Source organism: Hemicordylus capensis, chromosome 3 (genome assembly GCF_027244095.1).
Source record: "Hemicordylus capensis ecotype Gifberg chromosome 3, rHemCap1.1.pri, whole genome shotgun sequence".
Classification (NCBI taxonomy): domain Eukaryota; kingdom Metazoa; phylum Chordata; class Lepidosauria; order Squamata; family Cordylidae; genus Hemicordylus; species Hemicordylus capensis.
Window position 1 is genome coordinate 146,967,804 of NC_069659.1, and position 12,229 is coordinate 146,980,032.

Below are 12,229 nucleotides of genomic sequence, written 5' to 3' on the forward strand. Positions count from 1 at the left end.
GAATCAGACATTTGTTGATCAATCCTGTAATGTTTGACTCTAGCTAGAGTGCTGAACTCAAAGGACTTCCAAATGCTGTGAATATTTCACTTTGGCTTTAAATTTTTGATGGTGACATTACAACTAAGGATCAGCTCAGTCTCCTCAGTCAGGAGAGGAGAGCTGGTCTTGTGGTAGCAAGCATGACTTGTCCCCATAGCTAAGCAGGGTCTGCCCTGGTTGCATCTGAATGGGAGACTTGATATGTAAGCACTGCAAGATATTCCCCTCAGGGGATGAAGCCGCTCTGGGAAGAGCAGAAGGTTTCAAGTTCCCTCCCCGGCTTCTCCAAGATAGGGCTGAGAGAGATTCCTGCCTGCAACCTTGGAGAAGCCGCTGCCAGTCTGTGAAGACAATACTGAGCTAGATAGACCAATGGTCTGACTCCGTATATGGCAGTTTCCTATGTTCCTATGTTCCTAGTCAATTGTGATCTCCATGAGACCATGGACTCAATGGCTCCTTTCACACATAATGGCAAATCGCGGGTCCAATGGACCTGAAGTTTGCTTCCCTCCCCCACTGCACGCTCCCAGACTATCACAATCTAAATCTGGGTGCCAGCAAAGGAGCCGGGACTGGCTGCGTGGGCTTCGTCCGACCCTGGAGGAAGGGAAGCCTGCTTCCTCTCTTAACAGCTTACTCTGGTTTGGGATAAAATCTCAATCTGGACAACACAGTAGGGTTGTGCATGTTAGGGTTAGGGTTCCTTTTCTGGAGCGCTGAACCAGTTCGGAGGCGAGGGGTCCTTTAAGGGGCAAGGAGAGTACCCTTACCTGCTCTGCCATTTCTCTCCCACCAGCACTCTCCCCCAAACCGCTGGTGTGGGGCTGCAGTGTACCTCACTGCAGCCCTGTTCAGTGTCAAGAGTAGCAGCAGGAGAGAGGGCATGCCCTCAACTCCTGCTTATGGTTTCCAGAGGCATCTGGTGGGCCACTGTGTGAAACAGGATGCTGGATTCAATGGGCCTTGGGCCTGATCCAGCAGAACTTTTCTTATATTCTTGTGATGTAAATGGTCAATTCACGTAAATGGCCAAAGCAGGAATAGCTACTAGTCGGAAGGCTGTGGGCCACCTCCAGCCTCAAAGGCAGGATGCCTCTGAGTACCAGTTGCAGAGGAGTAACAGCAGGAGAGAGGGCATGCCCTCAACTCCTGCCTGTGGCTTCCAGCGGCATCTGGTGGGTCACTGTGCGAAACAGGATGCTGGACTAGATGGGCCTTGGGCCTGATCCAGCAGGGCTGTTCTTATATGCTCTTATATATGTTCTTATATGGGTATAAAATGGACAAAACGAAAGCAGCCAGAGGAAAGAAGCAAGGCCTGTTGTCCTGTTTAGTTCAGACACACAAGTTAAACTATTCACCTGTAATGCTTACCGTTTCAAGACATTTTAATCATTCATTCATTCAGTTTTTATACCGCCCTTCCAGAAAGGCTTTCTCCTTCTTTAGGTGTGGAATTTTTAGTTAATTATTAACCAATTAATCAATGTAATTTCAGTAGATGTGCATATTTCAAAAAGCAAATCCATACTGATACTGAAGGATTTGTAAGACAACTTATAATTTAATAAACAAAAGCTGTCTCTGTCCATTCTGTCCATTGTTAGAAGGAAATGCCATCCTTAACATTTTCTTATTTATTCTTAGTTATAGTAATATACTAGGAAAAAAAGCTTTGAAAATAAGCAAGCCCTTAATTTAGAGTTTCACCAATTAGAATTTACTCGCCAACCAATGCTTTAGTAAACCAGTTATGATGGAATTATCTTTTATAGTATGTCAGGTCACTGTGGGTTCACTTTGTTTTGGATGGCCAGCCACCTCGGGAATGTTTTGACACATGTAGAAGCTTCACCTTATCATCTCCTGGTCACTTTAGTCAGGTGCAACTTATCTCATCACTGTGCTGCAGTGGAACTGCCCTTGAAAAATTCCCCTTTTTGTGCAACTTTTACATCACAGTCCTTGCAGGGTTTGGAATCCAGCAATCCTACGTGCTATTAAAGAAAATGCTTGCCAGCTTGTGAGCAGATCTGATCCTATAAAAGAGACCATTTGAATCATTCTGGATTTGGGATATTTCATTGAATCACATTCCTCAACAGTAAACTTTCATTGCAAACTTGGCCAAGTTTATGTTCTGCAAAAAAGGGGATCGCCTATGCTGATCCTTCTTGGATTTAAATAGATGGTCGATGCAGTGATTGATGGAGGAGGAGGAGAAGTCACCCTTCTGATGTTGGAGGATGTGGGGTGGGAGAATAACACTCCTGATCGTATTGCAGCTGCTGCCATAAAGAGATTACCAACCCGGCAGGTTAGACTGAGGAGCAGGGGTTTCACTTTCCACATATAAATGCACAGCTGCCAGTCTTCCCTGCTGCTCTGAGGAGTGCTTGAAGGCCTTGCCAGGAGAAAGGAGGGGATAGCTACAGGTAGGCCTGACTTCTCTTCTCATAGGGTGACATTTTGCTACACACAGTACGGTATTGTTGTGTATATGGTTTCACATATATGCTTTAAAGAAATGCTAATCATAACAGAAAAGAAGTGGTACAAAAGGGACAGGGAATATCTGCATTAAATATTTTACCGTACTGGCTAATGCTTGGCTAGAGAAGTTGTTTAAGGGTGGTTGTTGTTTTTTTCATAAAAAGGCAGTGTGCACAATCTCTTATAACAGAACTAATAACTCTCACTGAGTATGTGTTCTTACTAACTTATAGATGAGATAGTTTACTTCCATGTGCAGCACAGATACTACAGTTCCTTGCAGAAGTGAGTATACTAGAGTTTCTTCTTCTGACCATGCTGGTCAGATGTCCCATAATTCTCTGGGGGCTGATTTGTCCTATGTCATGCATTTAGAGACAACTGACCATGCATATCTCTCCAGGAGCTGGGATGAGGAAGGGGAAGTTATAAATTGGCAGGGCCATTGCTCCACCTTGTGCAAACACATAAACATACATAACTATGTATATATACAAGGGCTGGTTTAAAATTATTTCAGTTTACACACATGAGTCAAATCATACATGAAAAATTTCCTGTTCTGAATTAGTCCACACAAACAGTATGCATATTCTATGGCCTCTCCAACCCAAGCACAGCATCCTTCTAGTTGCTGGTGTCCACCTTATGTTTCTCCCCCTCCCCCCGCCTGCCCAAATAATGCCTTGGGAAACATCTTATTTATTATTTATTTTTCTGTGTGAACCACTTTGAGGACCTTTGCTAGAAAGTGGTATATAAATATTCACACAATATGATAATGCCTGTCAGGGTGCCACGTTGCCCAGATTCCCTCATGGCCCTTCAGCCAACGGCAAGGTGCACAAGGAGCACGACATCCCTCCTTCGGGGCCCCATTCATCCTCAGCTGCGCAGCAGGAGGGTTGACGTTGGACCAGTGCGCCCTTGCTCAGCCGAGGGCCCCTGGGACAAGTTGCTACTGGCAACGATGCCGGTAACAGCAACAGCGTGAGACTGCAGAGAAATTGAAGCAGGGAATGGGATGTGGTAGGGGGTGGAGTCAGGAGGAGGATTGGAGCCCTACTGGCTCTGTACAGGGCTATTTAAATGAGTGGCAGCTGATGATGAGGGCTGCTGTCTTAGAACAGGGCCAGCGTTCCCCTAGAGAGGGAACTGGCAAAGGGCAGCAGAATAAGTGGAGGGACCAGGGTGATGGTATAACCCCCTCCACTCAGGGGCATAGCTATAATTGAGCAAAAGGTTTCAAAGAACATGGCCCCCAGCTCCTGAGGGCCCTCCAGCTCCACCCTCCCTATTTTCTTCATTATCTCCCTCACTCTGGGGGGCTGCCAGAGAGAGGGATGGACACAGGACCCCTCTCCCCCAGCTACGCCCCTGCACTGTGTCACTTTGAGGCATATGATCACCCCAGGAGGCCAGAAGCTGGATTAGCAGAAAAGGTTGGCATCCTCCTCATTCTCATCAGGTGCCTGACAATACCTTCTGCGAGACATAGCTTCAGTTCACACAAGCAGCCCTTAGGATCCAACCCCATGTGCTGCTTTTTAAAAATAATACATAAAAAGTGGACAGGTCAGCTGACAAATGGGGTGAAAAGACTGATGGCTGATCCAGTGTTTGACTAGTCCGGGGGTTGCCAAGCGTGGGTATCTAGATGTTGTTGGACTACTATCATCCCCACTCACATTGTGGATGGAAATGATGTTGCAGTCCAACAACACCCCTGGACTAGCTTATATGTACTTTTGAAGAGCAAGTTGCAAAGGTGAAAGGACACTGTAGGTGAAGAACTCTGTGTGACCACTGTTTAAAGGTTGAATTTATCTTCACCCTGACTAGTTAAAATGAGGCATAATGTAGGGGCAAAGTGTTCACTGACACTTGTGAAGTACATCACTAGTGGGGTTGGGAAACTTCTGCAGTTTAACTTTTCCACATCATGGCCAGTAGCAGATTTAGGGATTTTTACTTTTTGTATGTATTTAGTTATTAATTATTTAAATGATTTATATCCTGCTATTTTCTGTTAGCAATTAGTACAAGGCAGCTCACAATATGATATAATTAAATCCATAAAGCATATGCTTATACAGTACTGGTTTAAAATTTTTTTAAAAACCTATACAAAGGCAGCTGCCTGAAAATGTTTAAGTCAGGGAATCAGTGTGGAGGGAAGGGTTTTACTCCTCCACATGCTGCATCCTTGCTCCAAATTGCACACTAGGATGTGCAGACTGTATTTCCCTCATAACTCAATTGCTGCCTGCCCCATATATACAGGCAGGCAGGATGCAGAGAGAAGGTGTGAGACAGAATTGCATAAAATCATAAAAACCCAATTCAGACATTATGCTGTACAGGTGTAAGATGTCTGTAAACTCATACATGTCTTTGTGTGAGTGACTATACCTGAGTTCATGTTAAAAGTGAACCTGGGTATAATTTCCTGAAAGGCATAGTACAGATAGGAAGTGCACTGCTATAACTGTGTTCAACATAGCTATACCTGGGTGCACGGCACACTCATTGTACGAGTGTTGAACATGTGAATGAACTTATATGGTTGGAGGGTCTTGAAAGTCATCTACTCCAACATCCTGCTTTATGCAGGAAATCCAGAGCTAGAGCAACTCCATCAAATGTACCACCAATGCTAGGAATAAAAAGCACTGTGGAGTGATGGAACTTCTATTAATTATTTATCCTTAAATCTGGTACAGGGTTTCTAGATTCAGTACAGAATAGCTCCTGCAGCTTATGTAATTGTGTAGCAGAGAGAATTTAAGCGTTATGATAGGAGAAGCTGTGGCAGCCAGAATTGTCCTTCCTAGGGATGTACACGGAACCGGCGGGGGTGGTGGTGGCTTTAAGGGTGGGGGATGATGCACTTGCCCTCCCCCACCGCCGTGTTTACCCCGCCGGTGCACAACTTGCTAAAAGCCCGTCGTACCTCCCTGCCGCCCCACTCCGATGTTATCCGGAAGTAACTGGAAGTAGCAGCTGCGACTGCATGCGTCACTCATGCACGCACATCACGTACGCCGCATGCACACACTCAACGTGTGTGCGCGAATGACGCACGCAGTTGCAGCTGCTAGTTCCCGTTACTTCCAGATAATGTTGGAGCGGGGCAGCAGGGAGGTACGTTGCTACCCCAACAGGCTTTTAGTGAGACGTGCGCTGGCAAGGGAAACATGGCGGAGGTGGGGTAAGTGTATCCTCCCCCACCCTTAAAGCCACAAACACCCCCGCTGTCGAACCCTTGAACCGGGCAACGTTCGAACCAGTTCGGAGGCCCATAAAAGGGCCTCGGAACCTGTTTGTGCACATTCCTAGTTCCTGCTGCATTGTGGATTTAAAAATGTTACAAAACTGGTTTAATGTATGGATAATGTTATTAATGTGAACTGTGAGTTAGGAAGTCCCTGTGTCAAATCTTCTTTACCGATGCACAAAGTAGGTGGCCTTAGGAAAGTGCCTATTCTCTCTTGCACTATTTTACTAGGTTGTTATGAATCATTATGTGAAGTGCTCTGAATTTTAGGTACCTTATTTAAGAGAATAAGCTACTATATAAATGCTGAGACTAGAGCTATATATGAATGCTGAGGGACCATTCCCGGTCACCGCTCTCCCCTTCCCTCTTGTTCCTGTCTGTGCTGCCCCATGCACAGGAATACCTGGCCATCTCCCTGCTTCCCTGATTACAGCACTCCTGAGGCAACAGGGAACACCAACAGCTGCCTTTTACTGAGGAGATAGCAATAATGATTATGCATGCCTAAAGTCTATCATCTAAACAAGCTAGGGAAGAAAAAACAGGACACAGTTGTGGTTGTCTGCAGGTGGGAATGGAAATACACCAATCTATCAGGTTTAGTGGCCACCTAATGGCGCAGCAGGAAATGACTTGCCTAGCAAGCATGAGGTTACCGGTTCAAATCCCCACTGGTACCTATACTGGTACCTAAATAATAATAATAATAAGAAGAAGAAGAAGAAGAAGAAGCTTGTGTGCTCTGAGGAAGGTGCACACAAGCTGATTATTATTATTATTATTATTATTATTATTATTATTATTATTATTATTATTATTGTGAGAGCTATGCCAGAGGTCCAACCATACTGGACAGGTCTAACCAGAGGAGCCCGACAAAGAGTGCCTCTCCCATCAACAATATGGTGAGACATAACTTTAATAAATCTATACCGGATCAGTCGTCGCCCGGGTCAACAAGGACCGCGCCAGGTGCTGGAGTCCCTGGACATCTGGTGGCAAGTGGGCAACAGGATTCAGGATCTTCAGTTGAGCAACCAGGGCTGGAGACTGCAAGGTTACTGGAAGAAACGTCGCCTAACCGGAAAAAATATACGAAAAATGCCAACAAGGAGATAATGATCTGCTATTACAAGTCTAGTCCAACTCGAAGAGGTTATTTTAAAAGAATGTACCAAATTTGGAAAGAGAAGCATCCAGATACAGAAATCACAGAACAAAGGCTAGCAGATCAGAGAAGATTTATAAGAAGAAATAAAGTATTCACAGGAGTTGAGCTGGAAGAACTGCAAAGAGCAACACAGGCTCAAGATATGGAAGAAGAATTACCATCAACTGAAGAAGTTGCTCAGGCGCAGGTGGAGGAGGTGTTGGAAATAGAGGATGCCACTGTTGCTGAACTCTTTCAGAATCAAAACCAGGCAACCTCCCCTTTGCCTTCACCTCAAAAACCCGAATGCCGTTTAACAGAAAAGCAACAAGAATTAAAACAAAAAATAACTGAGCACATGAACCAAACAACCACCAGGGTTCGACTTCCAGCTCTAAAAACAGTTGCCAAAAAACAACTTGCTCAGGCATTAAAAGATATAAATGCTGCACTTGCAGAAATAACAAACAATAATTTACAAGAAACAAACCAACTAATGTACAGTGCAGCAACAATAACAACACAAGAGCTCAGATATAAGATCAATGGACCTGTCAAAAAAGAAAGTAGTACATCACCTAAGGAAGATTAGATTAGAAAATAAAATCTCCAGCCTTAGATCAGATGCTAGTAAATTGAAAGATATGAAAGACAGGAAGCTGAAGAATGAAAACACCAAACAGTATCTGATCCAAAAATACCACCTAGATTCAAGGAAAATTAGAGAAGTCCTGGAAATAATAAAGCAGCAAATAACAGCAGTATCAAAGAAGATTAGCAGGTATGAAGCCAGAATTACACAACACAGGCAGAATCTCCAATTCCAGTCGAATCAGAGACGTTTCTACCAAAGCATAGAAGGAGAAACTGCAAGAAACCTAGAAACACCAAATAAAGAAGAAACAGTGCAATTCTGGGGGAAATTATGGGACAATCCAATAGATTATAATAAAAAAGCAGGCTGGATGAAAGAGGTCAAAAAATGTAACCAACAAATGCAAGATCTAATAATAACACCAGAATTAATAAGTGAAAGAGCAAAGAAAATTAAAAATTGGACTGCTCCAGGTGACGATGAACTGCATGGCTTTTGGCTTAAACACCTAACAAGTCCAAACTCAATGGCGGGAACACCACACAAGCCATAAACACCTGGGCTATACCTGTTATCAGATACACTGCAGGAATAATAGACTGGACCCAGGCAGAGCTAGATACGCTAGATCGTAAGACCAGGAAAATCATGACCATCAATCATGCTCTGTACCCCCACAGTGATGTAGATAGGCTCTACCTCCCTCGCAGCTCAGGTGGAAGAGGAATGCTGCAAGTCCATCAAACAGTAGAGGAGGAGAAAAGCGGCCTTGAAGAATATATAAAGGACAGTGAAGAAGATGCACTTAAAATGGTCAATAACAAGAAACTATTCAACACCAATGAAACAAAGCAGGAAAGAAAGAAGAACAAGTCAAGAACCGAGCAGAAAAATGGAGAAATAAGCCACTGCATGGTCAATATTTGCACAATATAAGTGGAAAATCAGACATCACCAAGACCTGGCAATGGCTTAAGAATGGCAACTTGAAGAAAGAAACAGAGGGTTTAATACTGGCTGCACAAGAACAGGCACTAAGAACAAATGCAATAAGAGCAAAAGTAGAAAAGTCAACAACAAACAGCAAGTGCCGCCTTTGTAAAGAAGCAGATGAAACAGTGGACCACCTAATCAGCTGTTGTAAAAAGATCGCACAGACTGACTACAAGCAAAGGCATGACAAAGTAGCAGGGATGATACACTGGAACATCTGCAAAAAATACAAGCTACCTGTAGCCAAACATTAGTGGGACCATAAAATTGAAAAAGTTGAAGAAAATGAAGATGTAAAAATATTATGGGACTTCCGACTACAAACAGACAAACATCTGCCACACAATACACCAGATATAACTGTAGTCGAGAAGAAAGAAAAACAAGTCAAAATAATCGACAAAGCAATACCAGGGGATAGCAGAATAGAAGAAAAAGAAATAGAAAAAATCACCAAATACAAAGATCTACAAATGGAAATTGAAAGGCTGTGGCAGAAAAAGACCAAAATAATCCCAGTGGTAATTGGCGCCCTGGGTGCAGTTCCAAAAGATCTTGAAGAGCACCTCAACACCATAGGGGCCACAGAAATCACCATCAGCCAATTACAAAAAGCAGCTTTACTGGGAACAGCCTATATTCTGCAACGATATCTATAACAACTGACAATAAAATTCTGGCATCCCAGGTCCTTGGGAAGGACTCGATGTCTGGATAAAACAAACCAGTCAATAACACCTGTCTTACTGTGTAAACAAGAAATAATAATAATAATAATAATAATAATAATAATAATAAATAAATTGGGCAGCAGCAATATAGGAAGATGCTAAAAGGCATCATCTCATATTGTGCAGGAGGAGGCAATGGTAAACCCCTCCTGTATTCTACCAAATACAACCACAGGGCCCTGTGGTCTCCAGGAGTCAACACTGACTCAATGGTATAGTTTACCTATAGTCACCTTAAGTGGAGCTTGACTAACAAGCATAAAGTTGTTGGTTTGAATCCCCACTGGTACTATATTGGGCAGAAGCAATATAGGAAGATGCTGAAATGCTTCATCTCATACTGAACGGGAGGAGGCAATGGTAAAGTCCTTCTGTAGTCTACCAAAGAAAACCACAGGGCTCTGTGGTGCCAGGATTTGAAATCAACTTGACAGCACACTTTACTTTACCTATCAGGTTTAAGGGAATAAAATCCAACCTCTTACACTTCCCACAATTTAGGACATTATTGTTCTTCAATGGATTTACATTTTCTGAGGGTTCTCTAGTCTTTTGAGGAAAGTGCTTTTTAGATTTCCTTCCTTCCTTCCAATTTGAGATTGGCTGTATGTATGTTCAACTGCTGCCAACTATTTTGAGGCAAATTTCACTTTGAAAATTCCCAAAATCTCTTCAAAGGATGACAGAAATGCTTAGGATCAAAGGACAGAAACACGATTGTCGGTTTATGACATAACCATTTAAAATTAATAAAATCAGGATTAGAGTTAGCTTAATCAATTAAGCCTTCTGGAAAAATACAAGCTTGGACACCAGCCAGTAACAAAATAACCAGCCAGTAACAAAATAACCAATTATGTTACTGGATCTGATGCTCTGCCTTGAACAGCAGCCTGAAATTTATGTCTTAGTGCTTTTTCAGACATGGCAATAAAATGATGGGGAAAGTATAAATGATGTAATTTCAGCAGGTTAGGCTGCTGTTCTAGGCACAGGAGCTGGACCAATTAAAAACACTTGGCAACCAGAAGCATGTGACATTAACTTGAACTTTTCTTAGAAAGCATTCCCCAACTGAGAATTATGAAGTACACATAGATTAGATCATTATTTTCCACTTAGGTCAATGGGAAATTATTAACCTTACTGGGCTAGTCAGAGCTCAATCTGCTTTCTCCTATTTGATGCCACCAAGTTATCTTTGCAATTTCTAACTTGGCTTCCCCTCCGAAACTAAAAACCAATCCTCACTTTGTAAATATGCTATCACACTGTTTATATGAAATGGCATGGTGCTGGCTCGGGCTCCCAAGACGGTAATTTGAGTTGCTGATCATAAACTGTCTAAGCCATTTTTCTTTGCTGGTATTCCCTTGCACTGAACCTGAAGATTGACTTACCGTCTGTAGTATGGTCAAGGATATCTAGGACAGAGAGGAAGGATTATTTGTACACTTTGGCAAATCACTCTTCTTTCAAAGAAAAGAGTACCAAAATCTACACGTAGATTGGGGAAAGTGTATTTAGAGTTGTTTACATCTATAGCTACCAATTTAAGATGAGGGGCTGTTCAACCCTCACCCTTAGAAGTCCTGAACATTCTAGTGGTCATAATGCTATCTTGTTAAGATGTCTATATGCCAGTTCTTCATTGTTGTGGCTCTGAAAATAGTATGCGACTGCAAGTTGGGTTTTGGATTTAAGAATGCATCCCACAGTTCAGTGAAATTTAAAATGCAAACTTGATATTGTAAATGCGCAAAAAGTGAGACAGTCCTAAATGGGCATGCATTCTTGAACTGGGCTTTATTATACTTTTTCATAATTTATCTTAAGCTATATATTTAATTAAGCTCATTGGGGCTTGAATGACTGTAAGTACAAAAGCCAGGTTAACCATGCACTTACTGGATGGGCTTGAGCAATTTCAGGTCTCTCTTGCCAACTGAACAAAAGAGGCACCTTTTACAAGTGGTGATTCTCTTTATGTAGCAGGAGGAGAGCAACTGGCCCTATCCATCCCCAGCACAGATCCCTCCAGTGGCTGTTGCTGGTGTCTGTCCTAAGTTTCTTTTTTAGATTGTGAGCCCTTTGGGGACAGGGAGCCATTTTATTTATTTATATCTATGGAAACTGCTTTGGGAACTTTTATTGAAAAGTGGTATATAAATATTCATCATATTCATATTTGTATTCTCTTGCCATCGGTGCAATGGGAGTAATCACAATCAATCTTATGTTATTGTAGGATGAGTTTAGTTCCATTCAGTTTTATTGTTCTAGTCCAGGGCTTCCCAACCTTGAGTCCCCAGCTGTTCATCTCCAGCCAATGGTCATTGTAATGATGGGAGTGGCTGGGAATGATGGGAGTTGTAGTCAATCAACAGTTGGGGCCCCAAGGTTGAAAACCCCTGTTCTAGTTATTCGCCACAATACACAATATAGCAAAATGTGCTGGTTACGTGCCACCTAATCAGTTATTGAAAACCAGAAACTGTTAAATCTCCACATAATTGATAACCGGATGGTGAACAAATTCTACATTTTGCTAAAGCCAGAACAATTAAAACCACAGTACAAGTTACCTTGACGTTACTTGTAGCAAATTAAAAACCTGTTTTTGACAGGTCTCTGTCCTCCTCTCACAGGTGAGTTAATATATATGACTTAAAGTTTGAGAAGTTAAACCAGTTTAAACAAGTAGTACGTATCAATGTGCCCTGAAAATCCCTTTTTGCTTGGAATGCATCACTTATATTTAAACAAACAAGACAAATGTGATGTTCCCTACTAGATCGCCTGGGGTTTCAGCTCATGGAAGCACCAGCCATCATGCTTATGGCACCTTCACCTTCAGACAAATGGGGCCATAAGTATGAGAAGGACAGCTAAAAGGGAGTGAGTGACAGCTTAGGGTGGGACTTCCTGCCTGCTTTTGCAGT

At 42.6% G+C, this 12,229-nt stretch overlaps 1 protein-coding gene across 1 annotated transcript in view; it reads left to right on the forward strand.

The window, feature by feature from the left end:
- The first annotated feature begins 2,348 nt into the window (after window positions 1-2,348).
- METTL21C (methyltransferase 21C, AARS1 lysine) overlaps window positions 2,349-12,229 on the forward strand; it is a 50,035-nt gene continuing 40,154 nt past the window's right edge. The window contains exon 1 of the mRNA XM_053308625.1: window positions 2,349-2,480. The gene's annotated coding sequence lies outside the window, so the exon portion shown is untranslated. The remainder of the gene's footprint in view (window positions 2,481-12,229) is intronic.